Genomic DNA, 12,427 nt, shown 5'->3' with positions numbered 1-12,427 from the left:
GAATTTTTTAGGTGCATTCATCTCCTAGGGATAATATTTCCCCACAGCATGTTGGTTATCCTCATCCCATTATATCCCACAACACTGCAAGATCAAGAATACAGTTTGCAAGCAATTACTAGCACAAACCCACACCCTTGGTGACCTTGGATGACAACATTATGCCATGTTCCCAGCCCTACTTTCACTTTATACTGGACTGGATTGTATTTGGGCTTCAGGTGTATCAGAAACAAATATTTAAATCATAAGTAAATAAATATCCCACTAACCAGAACTTACACAATACATTTACCAAAAACCATACAATTGGAAATTATCAATACTGTCCAGCAAACATCAGGGCAAAGAGGACCGAAGAATTCCAACATTTATTGATATCATAAAAATTGCAGCAACATAATCCTGTAAAGGATGTAGCTTTAAAATTGATTTGAAAGGACAAAGGGAAACAGTTCACACTCTGATTATTTTTCAGTTTCCAACCCAGTAAAATTCTGAAAAGTAAAACTAGATTCTATAGACAGATGCACACACCAGTATCAATTTTCACAAAACATCCCTATTTTCTCTCACATGCACACTGGCACATACCCGCGCATAGGCACACACGTGCAAGCATGCACACAGTTACACAGAGACATTCTCTCTCTTTCACTCAGTGTGTAAAAGGAAATCTTGCAGAACTAATACCAAATCTGGCTGTTATTGAAGGAAGAATTGGGGGAGGTGGAGGGATGAGGGGAAGAGGGAGTGTGGAAGTGTGAAAGAGAAGAAATGAAAGTGGAGGGATTGTGAATAGGATTGGGGGGAGAGTAAGGAACCCAAGAGAGGGAAAGTGAGGAGAAACAACATCAGCAATCAAGGGGCTAAAATCCAGGAGTCAGGATCAAAATCATCAGCAATTGTACCAGTTTGTCATGGAAAACATTTAATTCTCCAGAACTGTAATCTTCAGCCTGTGTTTTGAGCAGATGTAGGTGCAATTATATTGCAGCATTCATCCAGCGAGAGGGGAATATTATTTTAAAATGAGGAAACTAAGAAAAGGCTAGGAGACGTGGCATAAAGTCCCCAGGCTGCTCAATTTCCAGCAGACACATTGTTGTCTTTTAATAATGTTACACAAATTGTTTTTGGGGACTGACCCCTAGTCTGGCCTGGGTGAACACACAAAGCCAACTATTCAGGCACCCGAGCTGAAGAGTTTCCAACAGCTCGATGAAACATTAAAAAGGGCAAGGATTCACAATTTACGGGCAGAGTGATAAGACATTCTCTCGAAGTTGGAGAGACACACACATGTGAGATGTATATGAATGTGTCAGGTTAATAATGAGTACGTGTGAGAAAGACTCTAAACGAATGAGTGTGTGTGTGAATGAATGAGGGTTAGAGAGTGTGTGAATGTCTGAGTGTGAGAGAACGTGTTATGGCAGCGTTTGAGAATATGTGTGAATGAATTAGTGAGAGTGTGAGAGCGTGAGAATGAGTGTTGAGTATATGTGAATGAATGTGTATGAGAACGCATTAATGTGTGCTTGAGAGTGTATTTATGTGAACGAATGAGGGTTCAAGAGAGTGCCTGTGTGAGAGAGAATGTGCTTAAAAGAGTGTGTATGTGTCTATGAGATTGTGTCGATGAGCGAGTGTACGTGTCAGGTAAAAGTGAGAGTCTACAAGAGTGTGTTAAAATGTGAGAGAGGCAGGGAGCACAGATTAGAAACAACTCAGCACTCATGCAGAAGGTCCTGGTTCACAAGGTTTCCAAAACGGACCCTATTCACAAAAATATATCATAATATGTAAACTGTTGGAAATGCCCGTAGATTGATGTGACATCACATAAACAGTATGGAACACACACACACACACAAACAACTGACGCTCTCAACTTTAAGAAACAACTGTTTCGTTTTGCCTTTAAAAAAGAAAGTCCCCGTGAAAGACTAAGCAATCTGGCCCATTATCGACCAGGGTACTGACCCATTGGAGTCCTCGGTTCCACAGGCTGCTGTGCTCTCACTTTCTCTCTTCCCAACAAAAAAGTTTTTTTTGTTGGTGTTGACATCTGGATTGCTGCAAACAATGTGCATCCTCGGTTAAAGTTTAGTCAGCAAAGTGTACAGTCTGCTCAGAGGGGGTACTGTCAGTCAAGTGTCTCTCCCTCTCTCAGTGAAACCCACTCTCTATAATCTTCCGGCGGCTTCAGACTTACAGCCTTTGACTGGCAGATGGGAGAGCGAATGGAGCGTGCTCTGACCGACTAACTGCGTTCCAGCACACTCAGTGAACATTACTTCCTCCCAATCGTATCTCCTTCTGCAGGTCCACACCCCCTTGAAGCCTGGAATGTGCAAAGTCCAGACAACACACCGGCCAGACTAGCCATTCTCCACCCACTTCACCTCCCCCTCGGAAGATCAATAAACCTGCAACCACAGCTTGTGACCTGTGGGTCAGGTTGCCAAATAGGAGAGGCAGACTGGATTTTCAGCCCAGAGGCTCTAACCTCTGCTCACACAACTCCACTGCACTACCAGAGTCCCTGACTGACAGTCAGTACTCCAGTTCCCACACAGCCAGACTGGTGACAGACTTGTTCCCCCCACCGCCGCGAAAAAGCTTTCAAATAATTATTGGTGTTAGATGTTAAATTCTCCTTAATCAGAGAAGGCTCCTCCACACCCCATACACTTAAAAGCGCAATGCAAAACAAAGAGTGCCTTGCCGCACATGTATGTGTCCAACAGGCAAGGTACAGTGCTGCAGGCAGGACAACACAGATGCTCGGCTCAGTTATTGTGAATGCCATAAAAATGTTGTTTGCTTTGTGTTGCTACATGGTCAGCTGCAAACAGCATGGGTTCAATTCCCACACCAGCTTGAGATTACCTTGAAGAACTTTCTTCTCAACTTTAGAGTCATTGAGACGTACAGCACGGAAACAGACCCTTCAGTCCAACTCATCTATGCCGACCAGATATCCTAAATTAATCTAGTCCCATTTGCCAGCACATTGTCCATATCCCTCTCAACCCTTCCTATTCATATACCCACCCAAATACCTTTTAAATGCTATAATTGTACCAACTCTACCACTTCCTCTGGCAACTCATTCCATACATGCACCACCCTCTGTGTGAAAAAGTTGCCCCTTAGATCTCTTTTAAATCTTTACATCTCACCCTAAACCTATGCCCTCTAGTTTTGGACTGTCCCACCCCGGGGAAAAAACTTTGTCTATTTATCCTATCCATGCCCCTCATAATTTTATAAACTTCTATAAGGTCACCCCCTCAGCCTCCGATGCTCCAGGGAATACTTCTCCAGTCTATTCAGCCTCTCCCAAAAGCTCAAATCCTCCAACCCTGGCAACATCCTTGTAAATCTTTTCTGAACCCTTTCAAGTTTCACAACATCTTTCCTATAGGAGGAAGGTCAGAATTGCACGCAATATTCTAACAGTGGCCTAACCAATGTCCTGTGCAGCTACTGCATGACCTCCCAACTCCTATACTTAATGCACTGACCAATAAAGGAAAGCATACCAAATGCCTTCTTCACATCCTGTCTACCTGAGACTCCACTTTCAAGGAGCTATGAACCTGCACTCCAAGGTCTCTTTGTTCAGCAACACTCCCCAGTGTATAAGTCCTGCTCTGATTTGTCTTTCCAAAATGCAGCACCTCGCATTTATCTAAATTAAACTCCATCTGCCACTCCTCAGCCCATTGGCCCATCTGATCAAGATCTTATTGTACTCTGAGGTAACCTTGGCTGTCCACTACACCTCCAATTTTGGTGTCATCTGCAAACTTTCTAAGTATTCCTTCTATGTTCACAGCCTCTCCCCTAGCCTGAGGTGCAGTGACCATCAGGTTAAACCACCACCTAGCCATTCCTCTTTGATGAGACAGCAACCCAATGGTCCAATAGGACTATGATGACTTTATCTTTATTACCTTGGATGAGAATAATTAGGAGATTGTTTTTGACCAGCATAGAAATAATGGGCCAAAGGGCCTTTATCTATGCTGTAGATCTCTATGAATCTATGACCTGAAAGTTGCAAAGGTTAATGCTACTGAAGCATATTTCACCCCATGGCATTCTGTGTCCCTGCACAGGTTGAACTTTTACAGAATTTGTGAATTTAATCAAACCCATTCCAAAGAAGGCTGGACTCAAGACATTAACTTTGCTTCTCTTTCCACAAGTGCTTCTGAGTTTCAACAGCAATTTCTGTTTTTATTTTCATTTACTCTATAATCAATATGCTTTAATTAATATTTTCATGCAACCCAATTTTATCAAATGACATAGGTTAAACTCTCGAATAAAAGCAAAATGCTGTGGCAGCTGGAATTCTGAAACAAACATGGAGAAAGCTGAAGAAACTCAACAGGTTCTGCAGGAGAGTCACACTTGACTTAAAGCATTAACTCTGTTTCTCCACAGACACTGCCAGTCCTGATGTATATTACAGGGAACAGTATATCTCAGGAGATTTCTTCCAGTTAAAAGGTGTGAAGTTTTCCCTGAAATAAACAATAAAAACTGTAATGAATAATGAGAGGTTTTGAGGAAGGAATGTGATAATTCCATGAAGTGTAAAGGTACACACATGGACATGCCTTGGTACATATTAGCCAAACATCCAGTGAAGGGGCAAATGGCTCTGATGTCTTGTGGATAACTCGCATGAGCTGAAGGTTAAGGGAGTAAATTCTGATATAAAATCTGGAGTGGAGTGCAAAGGTGAACTAATGGCTAAATATGGTGTCTTTCCACCAACTCCTGCAACCAAGTCAGTGCCAAACATAGTCCTTTGCATCCCTTAGACCTAAGCAGAGAGGTTGAAAGAGGAATCCCGATGTATGGGCAGATGTTGGTCTTCATAGCTTTGCCCAGCCTTGCAATCTACAGAGATTACCCCAATCTGGCCATACAGAGTTATCACAACACAGGGAGGGCAGTTACAAGGTTAGCACGGTGGCTCAGTGGTTGGCATTGCTGCCTCACAGCACCAGAGACCTGGGTTCAATTGCAGCCTCTGGCAACTGTCTGTATGGAATTTGCATGTTCTCCCTGTGTCCACATGGGTTTCCTCCAGGTGCTCCAGTTTCCTCCCACTGTCCAAAGATTTAGATGGATTGGCCATGCTGAATTGCCCTGTAGTGTCTAGAGACAAGCAGCAAAGGTGGATTAGCCATGGAAAATGTGGGGTTATGGGAATAGGATGAGGGTCTGGGTCTGGGTGGGATGCTCTTTAGTGGGTCAGTACGGACTCAATGGGCTGCATGGCCTTTGCTCACACTGCAGGGATTCTATGATGCTAAGTGATAAGCCCCACTCGATTGATGAAGAGAATGGGTCCAGGTAGGAGGATCCAGCATGTCCCATTGGTTAGCCACAGCTCTCCTCAAGCAGGCATTTCCCCCATCTCCTTGAGACGCCATACTGAATCTTTGTGAATGGGCACCTCTGAGTGTCTGCTCAACAGGTGAATGGAATCCATCACCCTAGGCAAACAAACAAGGAAGAAGATGCCAACTATTTGATTGTTGGGCTGAAGTGTCACAACCACAGTCACAGGACAGTTCAAGTGGAGTGAAGTGGGCTCAGTGAAAATGGAGACCAGCAAACTGCGCACCATTGCAGCCCAGGTTCCTATCCCAAAAAAAGGGGTGGGGGGAGTGTTTGGGGTTTCTGAGCTGCACCAGACAGTTTGATGTGCATTGACCAATGCAAGCCATCATCCTAAGAGATAGAAGACATTCAATCACAAGCTCAGCAATAAACCCAGAAAACCTTCAAACTGCAGTTAATATCAAATCATATCTTTCAAACCCTCATACATTTCTTACCTTCAGCATGTATTTCCGTTCTGTTGCTTTTCATTGGTCCAAATCCAGTTTCCAGCCTCATTGGATTTGGCCTGTTGCTTAGCAACACCTCCAGTTCCCTGTAACATATATAATCATTAGGCTCTTTAGCTAAACAAAAGTAAAAATGAACAGTAATACGAATTGGTAAACATTGCACTGGTTTGAAGGGGAATAAAAGATCCATCATTGCAGCTTTTAATGACTGTCCACATAGACATCTTTTCAAACCCTCCAGAAAAGCCTGGAGACTCCAGGAACTGAAGAATCAATGTGATCCAACTGCAAGCAAAAACCCAGGGAAAGAAGTCATACAGAGGCATGAAAACAACTGTGTGCTTTTTCTTTAATTTTTACCTTGAACACTTCTATTTGTTCATTGCAAGAGTATTGCAGATGGAAGGAAAGGGAGTTTGGAAGGAGGGGATGGCAAAAGATAGCTTGTCTTGTGTGAAACCTGAGCCCATAAAACACAAGCAGAAATAGGCTATTCAGCCCATCAAGTCTGCCTGGTCATTCAATGAGATTATGTCTGATCTGATAATCCTTAACTGCACTTTCCTGCCTTCTTTCCCATAAACCCTTACTGATTAAAATTCAATCTATCTCAGGCTTGAAGATCCTAGTGATCCAGCATTGATAGCTCTCTGTGGTAAAGAATTCCAGAGATTCATTGTCCTCCAACAGGAAGAAATTCCTCCTCGCCTCTATCTTAACTTTGTCATCCCTTCCTCTGAAACTATGCTCTTTTGATTCTTGACTCTTCACAAGAGGGGAAAGTGAGGTCTGCAGATGCTGGAGATCAGAGCTGAAAATGTGCTGCTGGAACAGCGCAGCAGGTCAGGCAGCATCCAGGGAACAGGAGAATCAACGTTTCGGGCATAAGCCCTTCTTCAGGAATGAGGAAAATGTGTCCAGCAGGCTAAGATAAAAGGTAGGGAGGACTTTACCTATCGCATTTCCAACGCCCCTCCCCCAAGTCCCTCCTCCCTACCTTTTATCTTAGCCTGCTGGACACACTTTCCTCATTCCTGAAGAAGGGCTTATGCCCGAAACGTCGATTCTCCTGTTCCCTGGATGCTGCCTGACCTGCTGCGCTGTTCCAGCAACACATTTTCAGCTCTTCACAAGAGGAGACAGCCTCTCAGTTCAGGTTGTAAGTATGCTCGCTAGGCTGGCAGGTTTGTTTTCAGATGTTTCGTCACTACGCTAGTAACATCATCAGTGAGCCTCTGGTGAAGTGCTGGTGTTCTGTCCGCTTTCTATTTATGTGCCTTGGTCTCTTAAGGTGGGTGATATCATTTCCGGTTCTTTTTCTCAGATGTTGGTAAATGGGGTCCAATCGATGTGTTTATGATGGAGTTCTGGTTTGAATGCCAGGCCTCTAGGAATTCTCGTGCGTGTCTCTGTTTAGCCTGTCCTAGGATGGACGTGTTGCCCCAGTAGAGGTGGTGTTCTTTTTATTTATGTAAGGTTACTAGTGATAATGAGTCATGTCTTTTGGTGGCTCATTGATGTTCGTGTATCCTGGTGGCTAGTTAATTTGGCCTGATTTATGAAGCTTTCTCAATGCAGCTGTGATACGGTTTTCTAGCTGTGGAGTTGAGTCTATTGCCACCTGTTGGTTAGTGTTAGTATCTGCGAGCAGCGAGTTTGCCTTTTCAATGCACCGTGTTCTGTTTAGAATGACAGTCATGTGCCCTTTGTCTGCAGGTAGGATTACAATGTTTATATCTTTTCTGAGTCCTTCTGGGCCTTTCCTTTCCTGTGTGGTGAAGGTGTTCCCTTCCTTCTTCCTGCTTAGTGTTGGTACAACTGTCTACTGATGGTTTGCTGGGTTTCTTCTGTGAGTCCGTTGACTTTCAGGGTTGATTCTAATGCTGCATTGAAGAAGCTTCATAAATCAGACCAAATTAATAAGACAGATCTCCAAAAATGAAACCTGATGGATTCAACACACCCCGCTTCTACAGATTACCTAAGATACACAATACAGGGACCCCCATCAGACCCATAGTCTCACTCCCTGGCACACCGACAGACAGACTAACAAAGGAACTCCACCAAAAACTGAAATACCTAGTAGAAGGGCCTATGCCCGAAATGTCGATTCTCCTGTTCCTTTGATGCTGCCTGACCTGCTGCGCTTTTCCAGCAACACATTTTTAAGCTCTGATCTGCAGTCCTCACTTTCTCCTAGTTAATACCTAGTAGAAGGCTCATGCCGCTCCATCCACTCCACCCATGAATTCCTGAACATCATCAAAGACACCAAGACAGAAGAGGACAAAGGTGGTAGAGGGTTGTTTTTCAGACTGGAGGCCTGTGACCAGTGGAGGGCCACAAGGATCGGTGCTGGGCCCTCTACGTTTTGTCATTTACATAAATGATTTGGATGCGAGCATTAGAGGTACAGTTAGTAAGTTTGCAGATGACACCAAAATTGGAGGTGTAGTGGACAGCGAAGAGGGTTACCTCAGATTACAACAGGATCTGGACCAGATGGGCCAATGGGCTGAGAAGTGGCAGATGGAGTTTAATTCAGATAAATGTGAGGTGCTGCATTTTGGGAAAGCAAATCTTAGCAGGACTTATACACTTAATGGTAAGGTCCTACGGAGTGTTGCTGAACAAAGAGACCTTGGAGTGCGGGTTCATAGCTCCTTGAAAGTGGAGTATCAGGTAGATAGGATAGTGAAGAAGGAGTTTGGTATACTTTCCTTTATTGGTCAGAGTATTGAGTACAGGTGTTGGGAGGTCATGTTGCGGCTGTACAGGACATTGGTTAGGCCACTGTTAGAATATTGCGTGCAATTCTGGTCTCCTTCCTATCAGAAAGATGTTGTGAAACTTAAAAGGGTTCAGAAAAGATTTACAAGGATGTTACCAGGGTTGGAGGATCTGATCTGCAGGGAGAGGCTGAACAGGCTGGGGCTGTTTTCCCTGGAGCGTCGGAGGCTGAGGGGTGACCTTGTAGAGGTTTACAAAATTATGAGGGGCATGGATAGGATAAATGGACAAAGTCTTTTCCCTGGGGTTGGGGAGTCCAGGACTAGAGGGCATAGGTTTAGGGTGAAGGGGAAAGATATAAAAGAGACCTAAGGGGCAACTTTTTCACACAGAGGGTGGTACATGTATGGAATGAGCTGCCAGAGGATGTGGTGGAGGCTGGTACAATTGCAACATTTAAGAGGCATTTGGATTGGTATGTGAATAGGAAGGGTTTGGAGGGATCTGGGCCGGGTGCTGGCAGGTGGGACTAGATTGGGTTGGGATATCTGGTCGGCATGGACGGGTTGGACCGAAGGGTCTGTTTCCATGCTGTACATCTCTATGACTCTATGACTCTATAACAGCCTTATTCACATCAGTTAACATCAGCTTGGCCAAAGAAATACTGACCACACTATTAGATGAACCAAGGACACAAACAGCAGACAGCATCAACTCCATCAGCATCCTCAAGCTCGTAGACTTGTGCCTCACTACCCACTTCACCTTCAATGACAAAACCTACAAACAAATCAATGGAATACCATCGGGATCACCAATATCAGAGTTCCTAGCAGAGGCAGTAATGCAGAGACTCGAACTAACAGCCCACCCCACGATCCATTACAAATTTTGTATCCACTACATGGACCTTTGTCATCACAAAATGGAACAAATTAGAGCAAACCTACAACATCATTAACAACATCCTCACTGGCATAAATTTCACAAAAGAGGAAGAGAACAAAAACAGACTCTCCTTCCTAGATGTCACAGTGGGATGAACATCCAATGGACAGCTGTAGATCAGCGTCTATAGGAAAGCAACACACATAGACCAGATACACAACTGCAGGAGCTATCATCCCAACACCCACAATGGAGTTGCATCAAGACATTAGTTAATTGGGCTACAAAACACTGCAGCACCCAGGGAACTACGAGCAGTAGAAGAACAATATCTATATAGCATATTCAAGAAGAGCAGGTACCCGATAAACATCGTCCACCAATTCTTAAACAACATGCCCAAACAAGTAGACACAACATGCCCAGAAACTCTAGCCACACTACCATACATCAAAGACATCTCGGAGATGACTACCAGACTACTCTGACCCCTTGGCATCATGGGAGCCCACAAATCTACCAACACACTGAAACAGCTACTGATGAACCTTAAGGACCCTGTACCAACAACCAACAAATGTCATTTCTAAAATGCCCTGCAAGGACTGCAACAAACACTACATTGGACAAACAGGATGAAAGCTAGCCACCAGGATACGTGAACACCAACTAGCCACCAAAAGATATGACCCATTATCGCTAGTATCCTCACATACAGACGAAGAAGGACACCACTTCGACTGGGACAACACATCCATCCTAGGGCAGGCTAAACAGAGACATGCATGGGAATTCCAAGAGGCCTGGCATTCAAACTGGAACTCCATCAACAAACACATCGATTTGGACCCCATTTACCAACCTCTGAGAAAAAGAACTGGAAACGATATCACCCACCACAACAGACCAAGACACATATATAGAAAGTGGGCCATACCACCAGCGCTTCACCTGAAAACAAACCTGCCAACTCAGCGAGTAAACTTATAACCTGAACATCAACCTGAGCTACGAATCCTCTCAAAAATCACAAACAGCCTCTCAGTATCCACTTCGTCAAGCCTCTGAGAATCTTACATGTTTTAATAAGTCCCCTCTCATCCTTCTAAACTCCAATGAGCACAGGCCCAACTTACTCAATCTCGTCTCATAAGACAGTCCCTCCAGCTGCTATCAGCCTCATGGACCTTCTCTGGACTGCCTTCAATGCCAATATGACAAGCAGGAGGCTGAAAGAACACAGCAAGCTAAACAGCATCAGGAGGTAGAGAGGTCAATGTTTCAGATATAACCCTTCTTCAGGACTGGGGTGGGTGTAAGAGGAGCTGCAGATAAAGAGGGAAGATGGGGGGGGGGGGGTGCAGAGTGGTGAGGTAGGGATAAGTGAACACAGGTAGAGGGTACCATCTGATTGGTCGATAGGAGGAATGAATCTGGTTGGTTCAATCAGAGGAATAGAAGGGAGGTGGATGGTCTGGGAAGGAAGTCGGGGTTGGGAAGGGAAGTTATTTGAAATTGGAGAACTCAATGTTGAGTCCAATGTTGGTGGGGAAAGTGGTGCAAACCAAGGTTTGGCAAAGGGACCAGTCCTTGCGGAAGGCAGAGAGGGGTGGGGCAGGGAAGATGTTGTTGTGGTGGGCTCTAATTTGAGTTGGCCAAAGTGTTTAAGGATGATACATTGGATGCAGAGACAGGTGAGGTGGTAGGTGAGGACAAGGGGTCACTGTCTTTATTGCATTTGGGGGGGGGGAAGGTAATGGTTTAAATGCAGTATGATTCTACCCCTCATAACCTTTCAGACTTCACTTGCAGCAGAGCATTTAAGAGAACTATTCCCTGTCAAACTTGATAACTAGGTATCCATGATCATTTCATTATGAACTGCTTTATTCAGCAGTTTAATTGGTTTCTGGTTCTCGTGGATTGCTTCCCCACTCATTGTGATTGGTATCTCCATTTGCCTCATGTACAGATGAGGAAATGTTTCCATGTTTGGTTCCTGGACTGTTACCTATTTCCAGAAGCTGGATGAGAGCTCGGATGACATGAATTCCACCCGAGGGGTGGAAAATTACAGATCAGTGAAAATTAAAAGGTAGGGAATAATTAAAAGGGAGAGTGATTTATCACACAAACTTCATTTTTGTTAGGGAACACACCTGTATAGTGCAGTTTGGACATTTCGCCAAATTAAAAATGTTAAATTAACACAAGCTCTTGGTGTTTGTATAAAAGGATAGTACAGTATATTCATAGAATGTAGGAGCAAATTGCTGCAGATGCTGACACCTATACTGATGACGAGTTAGCTTGCTCTCTCTCCGTGGATGCTGCCTAACCTGCTGTGATTTCCAGCATTTTTTGTTTTCAGTATATTCATAGAATGATTCATAGCATAGAAGGTGGCCGCTTGGCCCATGGAATTTGTGCCATCTCTTTGAGAAATTAATCATGCTCCGCTGCTTTATTGCCATGACCTTGTAAATTTTCCTTTCAAGTATTTCTCCCTTTTAAAACTGCTGTTGTTTTGACATTTTTTTCCCAAAGTTCCAAAACAATGCAACAGCATATAAAACAGTAATTGCTGCTCCTGGAATTCGAGGAAATCACCTCCAACACCTAAAATACCTCAAAAAAAGGAACAGCTCTTACAGCCAGAATGGGCCAATGGGCTGAGAAGTGGCAGATGGAGTTTAATTCAGATAAATGCGAGGTGCTGCATTTTGGGAAAGCAAATCTTAGCAGGACTTATACACTTAATGGTAAGGTCCTACGGAGTGTTGCTGAACAAAGAGACCTTGGAGTGCGGGTTCATAGCTCCTTGAAAGTGGAGTATCAGGTAGATAGGATAGTGAAGAAGGCGTTTGGTATGCATTCCTTTATTGGTCAGAGTATTGAGCACAGGAGTTGGGAGGTCA

At 44.0% G+C, this 12,427-nt stretch overlaps 2 long non-coding RNA genes across 5 annotated transcripts in view; both read right to left on the bottom strand.

The window, feature by feature from the left end:
• LOC122540575 (uncharacterized) overlaps nucleotides 1-2,208 on the bottom strand; it is a 225,820-nt gene extending 223,612 nt beyond the window's left edge. For all 4 annotated transcript variants that reach the window (XR_015751959.1, XR_015751957.1, XR_015751958.1 and 1 more), the window contains exon 1: nucleotides 1,987-2,208. This is a non-coding gene — a long non-coding RNA (uncharacterized LOC122540575). The remainder of the gene's footprint in view (nucleotides 1-1,986) is intronic.
• A 3,658-nt stretch (nucleotides 2,209-5,866) lies between these two features.
• LOC122540576 (uncharacterized) overlaps nucleotides 5,867-12,427 on the bottom strand; it is a 124,084-nt gene continuing 117,523 nt past the window's right edge. The window contains exon 4 of the long non-coding RNA XR_015751963.1: nucleotides 5,867-5,968. This is a non-coding gene — a long non-coding RNA (uncharacterized LOC122540576). The remainder of the gene's footprint in view (nucleotides 5,969-12,427) is intronic.

The sequence above is a fragment of the Chiloscyllium plagiosum genome, unplaced genomic scaffold (genome assembly GCF_037043375.1).
Source record: "Chiloscyllium plagiosum isolate Xiang-an unplaced genomic scaffold, Cpla_swu_hap1 HiC_scaffold_29, whole genome shotgun sequence".
Classification (NCBI taxonomy): domain Eukaryota; kingdom Metazoa; phylum Chordata; class Chondrichthyes; order Orectolobiformes; family Hemiscylliidae; genus Chiloscyllium; species Chiloscyllium plagiosum.
Note: the sequence above shows the minus strand (reverse complement) of the source record. Positions and strands in the feature narration are given on the sequence as shown.